We start from the raw sequence: 13,817 nt of genomic DNA, 5'->3' as shown, positions 1-13,817 counted from the left end.
TGTTTCAACAGCATGGCACTTCAGGGGTCCATAAGTGCAATGTGCCTTGGGCTGGTGGACACATCATCTGCAGTACAACTACTGCATTCTGATCTATAACATCCACACCAGATCAAGCTGTAGGGTCTGACAAAAGTATATGAAGTTTGAGTTATATCTTAAGCAACTGGGTGGTCTGGAAACGTGACAAAAAACTGCTTTTGTAAAGGTTAATAGTATTAGGACCCAATGCCAACTGACTTATTGCTTGTGCCGTACTAACTTCTATTGTAATTTAGTGTGCAACAAATGAACACACACAAGCTTGAGCTACTTGCCTTGTACATCATTAGTTTGTAAGTATGAGTTGTGATGGTGTGCTCCCCCTGACCTGACCTTTTCCCATAACGCTGCTCAAGTGATAACCACCTGTGGTGATCGTGATGGATGCGTCCAGCTCAAAGTGGATTCAGGGGAGACAGATAACAACACAATAGGCAATGCATTCACCTAACCACAGTGCTGGTCAATGTCTGACTCAAGCCAAATTTGGAAGCAACTAACATCTGCAGTTGGTATGTAAATATGACTATGATAGTCAATCACCTTACCCCCATAATAATAGTGGGCAGCCCAAGAGGCCTTTGAGGTCTCCTGCATGGCAGTGGGCTGCACGCCAGGATCTCCCCTTGAGTAGGGATGCCTCTCAAGGTTACTCCTCGAGGCTGAGAGATTCCTTATCGTGCCAGGTACTCGGTAAGTGAATTGGGAATAAGTGACTAATAGCATGCTAAACTTTGAAATCTTAGCTAAGTGATATAAAGCATTGATTGTGCACATATATAATCCTTTAGACATAAACAGTTGACCAAGACTGGGACTAAGTTTGGATTTAGCTCCACCTAGACTTCTCTAAGGGAAGGAGTTTAGAAAGCAAGGGGGTCCTTTCTGAACCTCATGACTCAACAGGAGGGTCTCCCTGACAGTTTTGTCTGACCTTATCTTCTATGCAGTAAATAATCAAGTGTACCTTGCCATGGAATCTTGTTAAACCACTCTCTTGTTTACCATTGAACTTTGTTAACTCACTGTCTTGTATCGAACATATTGTTGCTTCTCTCTCACGAGTTAGTGCATCTCTCACTCCTTCTGTGATATGAGTGCTTGTATGAGAGATGTTTGACAGATGACAGAAAGGCTGAGAGGCGGGATGTCACAGGAACATCAAGATATTGCCTTGATCAGGAGTAGAAAAACTGCATATAATGAACCATGGCTGACCAGCCACTGCAAACAAGAATTGTGTGAGGAGTCTTGGTACGTATGAGCTCTGGATGTGAAAGTGACAGAACACCCCGTGGAAGTGCTGGAAAGCTAGATGGTGATAGTGTGGACTGATCTGACTGCCAGCCTGTGCTGATATCTAGCTTTAAAAACCCATAATAAAGGAGACTATGGGGAAACATCACTACACAGATATCCAAAATGATGAGGACAGAAGGTTGTAATATTACGTATTAGTGCTGAGCCACTGCCCAGAGCCTGACAGACAGGTCAGAGTCAAGTGCTGTATTTCCACCAGGTGAGATCATGCTGACTCACTGGAGTGGTAGATGAGGGACACATAACATTACACCTTGTGAATACTTCCAGGTATTGTTCTCCTGCAACTTTCACATCCATAGCTCATATGTACCAAGACTCCTTCTGTGCCTATGTAACACTCTCCCTGACAGGCTATTCCTGCATTGATCCACTCGGTGAATTCAGCTAGCAGTGTCACATTGCCTGGTGGTCCCTTACCCTATGACAACTGCAAGAAGAACTTTAGCCTTTTTATGTGATTAAAAAAACCAAAGCTTTTGTTTTCAAATGAGGTGTGAACAAAACTTGTACTTTTGGCTTGACGGTTATGAGAGAGGGAGGACAATGGACCTCAGATACATTACAGCTTTAGGTGTTGTTAGTACTTATTCTCACTCATTCCAACAGGAAAAAAAACACAACATGCAAAAATTCTGCTCAGTACACTGATATATTGAGATCACATAAGATATTCTAAAACATATATACAAGTCCCTGGAATATATCTAATAGGCTTTTCAGATGGAGGTCATCCAAGTATTTCCAACCAAAACTTCAAAAAGAATGTAACATGCAACCTCAAGATGAGGCAAAAAAATATGGAAGAGGTACTGGAGTACAAATCTTAATGCTAAATATTACTTATCACAGGCAAACAAAAGAATCAGAATTTACAAGGGGCAGTGCTTGCCCCTTTGGTGTGTTTGTGGGTTGTTGTTGGGTTTTTTAAAATATATTTCCATATTTGAAACACTCTGCGCTGGCCATACTTGTCCTTTACTCCCAAGTCACATGCAGCAGTGTCTCAGGGGGAATTCATCTCACCTAAATTTAGGTGTTCACAATGTAGGTGCAAGCAGCCACCTCAGGGCCAACCTCTAAGCTCCAGTCTCAACGAAGAGGTGTTTGGGCAAAACAAGGCAGCAACGTTCAGTGTGATTCAATACGCCCAGGGCCAGGGCTGCTCTTGGCTCTGGCCCATCTTGCTCTTCAGGCTCTCCAGACCTAAAGCACTCTCTCTCCCTCTCCTGTGAACAGAGGTGAAGTCAGCTGCAGTCACCTGCACTTAATGGACACAAACTCTTCCTGGGACAATTCCCACCAATAAAACCATGTGGTGCTTTTCCCTACAGGCATCAGAGGGCAGCCAGCCCTCAGAGGAGACTTGAATTTCTCTTGTCATTGCAGGCTAGGAGCAAACCAGACAGCCTTCCTGCTGGTAAAGACTGTTTCTACTGGGACCTACCCACTTTGATCATTTTGAGTCTTCTTCTCAGATGCCAAACACTGCTCATCTCTTGAAGCTATTATTTTTGGTGAATTACAATTACTACATGCAAATGTCAACACAACAAACCTGAAAGGCGCTACAATAAGCATCCAGCTTTAGTGCAAAACCTTGCACACAGATCAAATCGGACCCTTCTTCACACACACCGTTCCTCACCTCATGCAAGGAACCCTTGGGCATTTTATCAAGCATACAGTTTGCAATATTTCCCACGCTAGCTGTCATCCACTGACGCATGCAGTACTTCTTTCCCAGAGGCCCTACCTTCAGGACAGAGGAACAACTGACAGCTCCCGTGTCTTGGCATGATCTGGGGAAAGTCTCACACCAAGAGGTGCAAACAGCAAAGCAAAATGCAAACCTTCTGCCCAAAACCCTCTGTTAAAAGACCAAGACATTTCTCACTCAAGAAACCATTGGGGAAAACCAAGCACCCACCTTCACAGGAGAACATGAGTTCGCAGAGGAAGCAACACAAAAATCTCAGAAGAAAATGAGAGAAAGGACAAACTGCATTTCTCAGCCGTGCTCTCCACCAAGTCTCATCATCTGTCATCACACACCCTACCCAGCTACTTGCCGCAGGAACGCACGGCTTTGAAACCTCTCCCCAAAAAGACACACTTAGAATAATGAGAACAAACACTGCAGGGTTTTCTGCCCCTTCTTACAGGAGATCCCATCTTCCTGGCCAAACAGCCAGGCTTTGCAAGCTTTCAGAGAGAAAGGAGAGCTTGCAGAGCACGACTCTGGTGGCACCAGTTCACCTTCGTACCATTCCAGTACAAAATCTGACTGATTCTGGCAGTTCCTACACCAAGACCTACAACATTTGGAGTCAAAGCACAACATTGCTGATATTAATAAACTGCCAGCACACCAGCATTAGCTCAAGCATCCAGAAAATACAAAAAACAGCAGAGGCAAACTGGTACTTCAGCTGGTCTTCAGGTTGCCCTGAAAAAACAAATTACAGGCATGGCTCAACATGTTATTTTGCAAAAAAAAATTGTGAAGTGCATATTGCATAAAATTTAGCAGTCATCAGCAAAAAGGGGATAGCCTACTAATGGTGCAGGTGATCATTTTGATGTTTCAACAAAGGGCGACTTCTCTGGAGGGAGACAATCTTTATCAGGACAAGTCTCCACGTCACTTCTGCTAATAATTAAGACCAAGACAGGGGTCAGGCATGGAAAACTGTTCTCTTTGAGCCCAGCTAACACCACGTAGTCCACCTCCCCAAGAGCACTCTGCGCACCAGCTCTGCACCTCTGTTAACCTTAGCTCCGGTCCCTCGCCCACCATCAGCAGCACCCATCAAGAATGCCCACCAGACACAAAGCCATGGCTGGCACAGGGAGCTTTCCTAAAGCTCTGCGGAGGACCAGTGTCTGTTTCCCTGAACTGATGGAGGGACAGTAGGAAGGAAAAAAGGAAGTATGAAAACCTCTCAACTGGGATGGCAGCAGGCCTCTCGTGCAAATAGCTTGCTTTTAATACTGTCAGTAGAACTGAGGAACAGGCTCAGGCTAATCACAATCTTTCCATTGATTTCACTGACCTCTGAATCAAACCCCAAGAGTCTGAGCATACTCAGAGCAGATTTACAGAGAGGGAATCCAGAAAAAAGTAAAAGGCAAACACAGCATTATATAACTGTTTCGTGATATAACTGAAACATCACATCCTGCTGGGGATGGGTGATGGTGCTGACACAAAACAGGAGAAAGATTAAATAGACAACCAATTACCTCGTCTGCCCTCAGGTAAACAGAGCAAAAAGTTCAAAGCTACAAAGCAGCTGGGCATCTGCTGTGGGAAAGGCACCCAGAGAAAAATGCACCATTATACTCCCAACTAATGCTTGCACCTGAATAAATTCTCCAAGCACGTGCAAGCAGCAAAGCTTCCCTTTGTGGGAAGTGGCCTTAACATCATCTACTGGATCCTGCAGGTAATTTTTTTTGTTTGTTTTCCACTGTGCTGTGACCGCTTCAACAGCGCAGCATACTCTTATCTGCAAAATTTCAAAGCCAGTTTGTAATGTGAAATTATGCACCACCTACCATTTATTTCCACATTTTTGTATTTTACTCTGAAATATGGTCTGCACCTCGCTGAAAATAGAGGAACAATGCGATCATTGTGACACTCATTAAAAGCTCACTATTCTTCTACAACTTTAAAAAAAAAATTGAAGGAAACTTCTTTCAACACGAAAAATAACATTCTTCTTTAAAATCATCGTTTTCTAAATTAATCCTACAAAACAGCTAACTTTTCCTCTCCTACTGTCACAAGCATAGGCTATATTCCTCCCACCTTCACAGGGGAACTGAAGGCTGAAAGCTCCCAAATTCACATAGGCCATGGGAGCTCTTCAAGAGTCTGGGCCACCATCGCTGTCGCGGGGGCATGCTGCTCCAGCCGAAGGACTCAGAGCCCTTCCTCAGCCCGAGGCTCACAACCGCGGAGAGAGCCGCGGGCGGGTCCCGGGGCAGGGCGGGGCCGGCTGCTATTAAAGGGGCTCGGCGGGCCGCGCTGCCCGGCAGGAGTCCCCTGCGGGGCCGTAGAGACGTGCGTGCAGCTGAACACCGCGGCCAAGATACTCTTCTTGGGGCTGGGCACATGGAAGGTAATGGGGATCTTGGTGGTGCTCCCGGCCTTGCTGCGGCCCCTCGCTCCCAGAGGAGCGGCGGGCTGGGTCCGCACCCAGTGCCGGTACCATCTCCTCCCGGCCCCGGCCGGGCCGCGCGGGGACCCAGAGCGCTCTGGGCTGCTCTGACAGGCCCGGCGTTGGGGAGGGAATGTGAGGGGGCGGCCCGGCTCGGGGACCCGTCCCCGCCGCGGGCCCGAGCGCAGCGCTGCCGGCGCCACCGACGTCCCGGCCGAGGTTGCCCTCTCTGTCCGGCGGTGCCCGCAGGCGGAGCCCCGCGCTGCTTTTGAGCTGCTTTCCCCAGCGTTCTCTCCGTCCTTCTTGCCGCCCCCCCTACGCGGGGGAGAGGCGACCCTTGGGCCTCTCCGGTCCCTCGGAGGTGGCTCCTTCCCTCCGTCCCGCACCCCGCAGGGGAGCGCGGATCCCCTCCCCGTCAGGCTCCCGCGGCTGCAGCGACCTCCCAGGCCCCTCTCCCTGCCGCTCCCCATCCCTCCCCGCAGCGCAGGCTGGCGTGCCGCTGCAGTGGGGCACTCGGCTCGCCCGCTGCTTCTGCGCCGAATAACTTGAATCCAGGGTGAGGTTAACTTGAACCGCCTGCTAATAAGATACGGCTTTAGAAGACAGTTCATGCGTTTCAAGCAAGTTCTGACAGATTTGCACCACCGTTACGATGACTGCAAAATCAAACAGTGATCCGTACAATGCCTGAAAACAAACGACTGGATTTGTCTGAACAAGATATGCCAAAATTTCTTTGTGCACAGCTCTTGCGTGCCCTTTCAGGGTATACAAACACATAGAAATGCCCATCTCTTACATCAGCTGCTTCCTTCAGAAGCGGAACCTTCAAATGACAAGTAGGATGCGCCCAGGGGAGGAGCTGGGGTAGAGTACAGTACAGTACTCCACGGTGATGTGGATGACTGAGGTGTAGACCACTGCCCCCTCCATCACACTGAAATTTTCCCAGCTGGGCAGTTGCTGTTTCTCTTCTCAGAAACAGCGCTGGGAAGAGAGGAGTGCTGGGGAAGAGGCACTGCAGAGCTCCCTGGCACAAGACTCTAGAGAGCTGTCCTGGTGTTGGGGGCTCTGCTCTCCTTGGCTGTTGGGCTGAGCCTGCATCAGAGTGGGGCTATGGAGAAACAGCTGGAGGCTGGCTTCAAGCCTTTAACACTTTCTCTGCATGTAGTTACCAAAAAAAGAGCAGGCTAAAAGAAAAAAATGTATCTCCATCCAAAACTACAGGTATCTCTAGAACCCCTTCACACAAACTCGTAAGAAAGGGCCTTTTATGACAAGAACAGAAAATAAGTGAGACCAGAGCAGATGCAGCACGTCCTTCTAATCCCACTCCACATTATTACTGTATATACAAGGTACTGGGTTTTTCAATATTTGCTTAAACTACTGCCTAGAAATCTCGGAGAAGCACCTCAGAACACGCCTTCTCAGGGCCAAAGAACCAAAGATGAGCTTTATGAAATGCTCTTTCTCCAGAGCAAAAACCCAGATATGCAAGAAGCCTTACTGTAAAAGTAGGTGCTGTACAAAACTAAGGCTGAATAATACTTTGACAGGCACATTAGGGCAAAAATTGAACTGTAAGTGCATCAGGAGATAAGCCCTGGTGCGAGTTACAGCAGTTGTATTGCTATCAATCTCTGTACTCTTGTGTTGGCAGATCAAATGTAATCCATAGTTTACCTAGAAGCTGATCAAGTACTGTCACTGCAAAGGGATTACTGTGACAGCATACAGTCCCCTTGGCTCTCCTGACAGGCCATGGTAAGGCTGCCTTGCAATTTGTGAGGCAGCTGGCATGGATTATGCTTGAAGCACTGAGACATTAAGTGCACCATTAGTCATTCATGTAAATACAGATTTCTATTGCTATCTTTCCTCTGTGTAGGGCTAAGCCAGAGGATCCCTCCTTTCTGGATGACCCCAAGATCAAAGAGATTGCAATCAAGCACAACAAAACACCAGCAGAGGTACGTAGGTGCCAGACAGCGGGCACCCCTTCCCGTAACACTGGACAGCTAATGACAAAGTAAAGGACAGGCTGGCTTTTCATTTCCTGTCAACTGTGGTGCTCTTCTGTGACGTTAAGTGACAACGCAGGTTTGTTTACTATGTGGCCTGCAGTGCATGCTTGTAAGGGCTCTCTGACTGTCGACAAGAAACATTTTCTTGACCCGTCTTCAGATGCTGTCATGTTTCAGTCTTCCCATCTCAAGTCCTGTTGCAAAGAATGAAACCTTGATAGAAGTCCAGGTGGGAAGGAAAAGACTTGATTGTCCCAAAACTGGATGGGAAAGGAGGTGAGATTCCACCACTTCCCTCTTTGCTTTTCAGGAAGTGCTACGTGGGCTGCAGGGATGGGAATGATTTGAAATGCAGCTCTGCAGAAGCAGCTATAGCTTAGGGAAAACAGCTGTTGGAACAAGCTCTGCTTCCTCCAGAGAAGGAGGAATTATTCAGTTTTCTGTTCTTGCAGGTTCTCCCTCACTTCCAGATCCAGAGAAATGTGACTGTGATTCCCAAGTCTGTCACACCACAGCGCATTGTGGAGAACTTCAAGGTGAGTCATTAGGAGAACCTGGCATGTTCAGGGATGGCACGCCTTCCCCCTGCAGAGCAAGCAGTGATCCTTTCTCACCCTTCCCAAGTCCTCCTCAGGCAAAAAGATTTCTTGCTTACAGTCTCTGATTTGTTCAGAGAGGTGATTTCCAGCTGTTTCTCTTTTTAGGTGTTTGACGTTGAATTGACGAAAGAGGAGATGACAACTATTTTCAGCTTTAACAGAAACGGGAGAGCATATACAAGGAGCACGTTAAGTGGTAGCATTCAGTATTTAGTTTTTCCAAATGCTTAAGTCATGAACACTATATACACAGAGATTTTGCATCTAAACGTTGCCTAGAATGCTAAGAGCCTGAGTCACTGACAAAGTGACTTGGGTGTTTCCAGTGTACAAACGGCACACACTATCCAGGAAAACAAATATGGAACAAATCCATTCTACAATTATATAGTTCAGATCCTACCTTGGTGGCTTCTCTAAGCACCCACTACAGCTTGATATATTAAAATTAAAAAAAGATGGCTGAAATTAATTCCTTTATTCCCTTCAGGTGCAAAACTCTCAAGGAGTACCCATTCAATGCAGAATACTGAAGATGGTCATATCCTGCCCTCATATCCTCCAGAGCTTGGTCTGATATCCTTCCTACCAATTTATCTAGCTTTCTTATTGCATCTCTCCTCCTGCAGCCAGTGAAGTCACAGGATACGTGTTCAGTGACTTACTGTGGTGGTGGTGGTTTTCCTTTTTTGAAATAAGGACACAGTAAAATTTTTCTAAAGAACAAAATGTGGGCTGTAATAATTCTCTGCCAAAATGTGGAATTAAGGAGAAAACAGGGAGAGACAACACACATTTACACTTGTACTCCATCTTGTATCAACAGGCTAAGGAGGATAATCAGCAGTTGTGAGTATTGGAGGAAAATCCCTGAGAAATGTGAACTAAAGACTAACTTCCTTAGGATGAGTGAGACAACCAGGAGTTTCACCACCCCAAAACTAACTGAAAAAGGATTTTTTATTATTTATCCCTTTCTCAAAAAAAAAAAATCCATATGCAGAAAACATACAGTTGCATGCTGAGCAGTATTTTTACACAGGCTTTCTCCTATGTGTCAAAATACAATAGCATGGTGGCTTTTGGATACAACACAATTTCAACATGTGCTTCAGATTACTGCTAGCTGTGAAATTCTATTCTTATGTGGAAAATTGTTAACAAGCAAAAAAAAGAACCCTCAGAACTTGCACCTGCCATTTCATTCAAATGCCTGTCTTTGAGAAAAACTAATCTTTAAATGCAACAATGAAATAGAAAATTTCTGCCTGATCAAAAAGATCTTTTGCTTTGAAAGTGTAAGTGTTCATGCTCTTGCCTAGACCTTATAGCTAGAAGTGAGACAGGATGCTGGACCCCAAATACCATTTGACTTTAGGAACTGATTTCATTCTTTACTAGCTCCATTATTTTTGAGTTCAATATTCTGCCTGTTGCAGATAAAACTGTTTGTTTGTTTGTTTGTTTTCAAACTCAAACTTCCAAAAGAAGGTAATATATAACACCCTAGGCCAGGAACAAAATGTGGCAGAGGGATGCAGTGCAAGTATTTTTAGTACTTCTGTACAGAACTAATAGATGTTAGCCTATCACAGCGAAACAAAAGAAACGAGAATTTCCTTGTTGTTCTGTTTCTAAGATGCATTCTGTATTTCAGACCCACTCTGCACAGCTGTACTTGGCCTTTGCTCCTAAGTCACAGGCAGCTGCTGAAGTCTTTCTGCTGGGGAATCATCTCCCCTAACTTTAGGTACTGACCTCAGAGACAACCTCTAAGCTCCAGTGACAGCCAAGGGAGATTTGGGCTGAACAAAGGCAGCAGCATTCAGCACGATCCATTACACCCATGATGGGAGCTGCCCTTGATTCATACCCAGTTTGCTCTCTAGACCTCATACACCCTCTCTCCTGTGAACAAAGGTGAAATACACACGGGTCGGCTGCAGTCACCTGCACTTCAGGGACACGAACCGTCCCTGGCACAACGAAGCCACTCGGCACTTTCCCCTGCGGGCACCAGAGGGCAGCCAGCCCTCAGAGGAGACCCGCGTTGTCCCCTCCCCGCCGGCCACCAGCCCCCGAGCTCCGGCCACAGCCCCCAGCGGTGCCGGGGGGCATTTCAGACGCCACCAACCCGGGTGTCTGCCCCCCGGTCAGGGGAAGCTCAGCCCCTCGGTGCTGCGCCCAAATCACTGGGCTTCCTACCGGCCCTGCCAGCCTCGGAGATCAATTCCCCGGGCAGCACCAAATGCCCTGACCCCAGGGCACCCAGCCCAGGACAGGCGCTCAGGGATGGCAGCTTATCCCGCTCCAACCACCTTCTACAGCAGCCCGCTTCAACCCAGCCACCCTGTCCCACCACTGCCCTGGCCCCACAGCCCCCGGGCTGCAGCTGAGGGCCCAGAGCCCGCCCGGAGCACTGCAGCAGCGGGGGCTTGCTCACCCCCAGGGGGGAGCAGCAGGGCCTGAGCTCACCAACCCCTTTGGCCTCTCCGCTTCCAGATCCTGGCCTCAGAGGGCACAGTGCAGAGGCAGAAGTCCCAGCAACCCAGGGACAGCAGAGCCGGGCACCTGAGCTCTCCACACACCCCTACATGCACGGACACCCACTCTGGAGCATACCTGGTACAGGGGAGATGCGCAAGGGTAGGTCTCAAGGAATCGATCCCCAAACCTCCTCCTCACCTGACACTCAAACTCAAGCCATCAAAACAACACTGAGGTTGAGAAGGTATTTGCTTTTGTGGCTGTGTCACCTTTCTGTTTCTTCCTATTGGGCAGGTGACCAAATGCATAATCAAAAAGTTGCACATCGGGTTTCATGGGAAAATGGTAAAACCTTTTGTTCAAGAAAAGAGGCACCTTAGCACCTTCTTTCCAAAATTTCCACTTTCAATTCATGAACATGTAATCCAAGAACATTTGTTTCACAGCTTCCCGAAGGAAGCAACTCATAAACCCCTCAGCAATCCCCAGGCTGAGGTGAGACAACTCTGCTGAGACTAAATACACATTCTTATTGAACAATAAAGGTACAATATTTGCTATGGTGCGGGGAGAGCCAAAGCTTTAGACCACTGTCTTTTCAGTGGTGTACCTTCTCCAGCATGAGTCACCCAGTGGCCGCAGTGCCTTCAGGCATTTCCTTGCTCCAGCACGGCTCATCCACCAGCTGCAGTCCCCTCAGAAGTAAGCCCTTTCGGCATGGACCTCCTTCAAAGAGTGCACCTCTTTCCAACACTGTGTCTGAGCCAGGGCACCGTGGGCTTAAATTTTGGCATGAGATAGGGTGTTTACTTGGGTTTTGGAGCTAGCTGGAACTGGTTCTGGCAGGCACTGAGCAGTTCATGGTCTCTACACAGGTCACCACTGCCATCCCCTGATATCCCCTGCAATTTATGTGCTTTACATTCTACCCTTCACCTCACTGAAAGATGTATTAAGAATTATTTCACCCTTATATAAACTCTACCTTTAACATCATCACAGTCTTAATGTATATTCATTATAAACTCCATTGCTTGTCCCTGCAGACCAGACTAGTGTGATTAACATCTCATCAGTGTGAACGTAACACACATCACAAATCCACCCCTTCCCCAGCAGACAAAATTATCTGCTACAAACTTAACATATACTTTCCAACCCCTTCTAAAACTTTTTCCAAGCTCAACCATACTACTGGACTCCCAGCATTATCCTTGGCCATGCCGCCACTCTCCTGCCTGTCTTCTGGCATGCTCCCTCCAGTACAATACATGCAAGTCACTCCTCGACGTCCGACCAGCTTATCAGGTGATACCAGAGGGGTGGTAGTAACTGTGCTCAGACCTTAGATCTTTCAGGCCACAACATCAGTGATCACCACTTTTTCAGGGTCCCTTCCCCCTTGCCTGTAAATACAACCCAGCAGTCCAAGCAACTGCAGTGGATTACCTCCTTATTCCCAGTCCCTCTGTGGGGGTGTCTCATCTGTAGGATCAGGCCATTGCTCCACACAGTCCTTCACTAGCAGATCCTAAAGCCTCCTTCCTTGTACAGGGCAGTGCTTGCAAGTAGAATAGAGCCCAAACACCCCAGAACGCTGCTCTTCCAAGACAAAAGCTGTATTCCATTTGCTCTGGCTTCCCAGCACTGCCACAGCCAGTGCAGGAACACCAGTTGCTGCAAGTGTTCAGCATTTCTGTGATTTCACTCTGAGCAAAAACTGTCACGAGAGTGCTCACACTTTGGGGAGCAGCACTCTTATCTCCACAGGTCTATTTAACTCACAACTCGGGCTGCCTGAAAGGGCTTTGTTTTTACTTCACCATCAGTCCTCAGTTTCTCCCCAGAGGTGCCAGGGTCCCCCTCTGAGACAATCACTTTAAGACCACCCGCTGCTCCCGCAGCTGCAGCCTGGCCTACCTGGCACACAGCTTTCCGTCTGGCCAATTCAGCGCTATTGCTCACTTCTGACCAAGGGCCTTCTCTTTGCCCTGAGCACTTGTTAATGCACATTACTCCAACAATGATCATCAGCCTGACTCCCCCGCTCTGCTAAGCGGTCCTGGTCTCTCTGAAGCCCCATTTGCAGCACATGGCAAGCCCCAGTGCACAGCCACATCACAGCAGCACACCTCTGTCCCCACGTTTCACAGCCATCCCCTCTGCAGCTCCCCAGCCAGTGCTTTTTGATCCTACTCATGGAGACAGCACTGCACCAAGCCACTGGGCCATGGGCTTGGAGGAAGCACCTGTCCACCTCTTCCCAATCACCTTACCACCCAGCAATGGTCTCCCCAGGTCCCTCCTTTCTCCAGCTGTTCGCACACTGTCTGCACTCATCCCTGGACACACGCTGGCTGCACCATTTCCACCACCGCATATTTCCAGATCCCTCTCATTACTCCAGTTCTGGACCATGACAGGGCTGGGCATTCTCCAACAGCTACTGTCCCAGGCAAAACTCATCTCAGGGCAATCTAAGCTGATTTATTGCCAATTAACACAAACTTCCTTTCACCGATTCAGGTACCAAGGGGGTAAAATAGAACACAGAAGAACAAATTCAGTAAATGCCTTTCTCCCCCTTCCCCAGCCTCTGTCTAAGCCAAACACCAACCCTCTCCCCATCCTCGTCTCTGCTTCCCCCATTTTCACCACAGATTACACCTAGTCCATCCCAATCCCTCCCCTGAGGCGAGGGCGGCTCAGAGGGTGGGGCTGGGTGCCTGACGCTTCCCTTTACCACTCAGTCCTGTGCTCCCAGGCAGGCAGGCCGATGTCCCCAGGACTGCCGCTGCCTGGCGGGGGTGGCCAGCCCCTTCGGGGTGAGATGCCACCCTCCTCCTTCCCTGACAGAGGGACTGGGGGGGCCACGCGGGCTCTTCCCATCTGCCGGAGCTCTGTCGCCCTGGGTGGCAGCACCGGTTTCAGAGCTGGACAGAACCAGTTCTGACCGGCCTGGGGCAGTTGGCGGTTACCTCCTGCCAGGGTAAACCTGCCCTTCCCGCCCAGTAACTGCCACGCCGGCAGGAGCACTTCCTCAGCGCTTGGCTGTGCCTGAGGTGTGTTTTTTAAGCAGACAGGATTAAGGACAAATACCAGTGCAAAGACGAAAAGCCTCATCAACCCTGAGAAGACAGGAGATCCATCAAAATATGCTCCTGGCTTGATCT

General features: G+C 48.3%; 1 long non-coding RNA gene across 1 annotated transcript; it reads left to right on the top strand.

Annotated features, from left to right (window-relative positions):
- The first annotated feature begins 5,348 nt into the window (after positions 1–5,348).
- LOC142088315 (uncharacterized) lies at positions 5,349–9,431 on the top strand. Its single transcript, XR_012675825.1, has 5 exons — positions 5,349–5,492; positions 7,423–7,504; positions 8,011–8,094; positions 8,263–8,353; positions 8,648–9,431. It is a non-coding gene; the product is annotated as an uncharacterized LOC142088315 (long non-coding RNA).
- Positions 9,432–13,817: the final 4,386 nt, after the last annotated feature.

The sequence above is a fragment of the Calonectris borealis genome, chromosome 1 (assembly GCF_964195595.1).
Source record: "Calonectris borealis chromosome 1, bCalBor7.hap1.2, whole genome shotgun sequence".
Lineage (NCBI taxonomy): Eukaryota > Metazoa > Chordata > Aves > Procellariiformes > Procellariidae > Calonectris > Calonectris borealis.
Note: the sequence above shows the minus strand (reverse complement) of the source record. Positions and strands in the feature narration are given on the sequence as shown.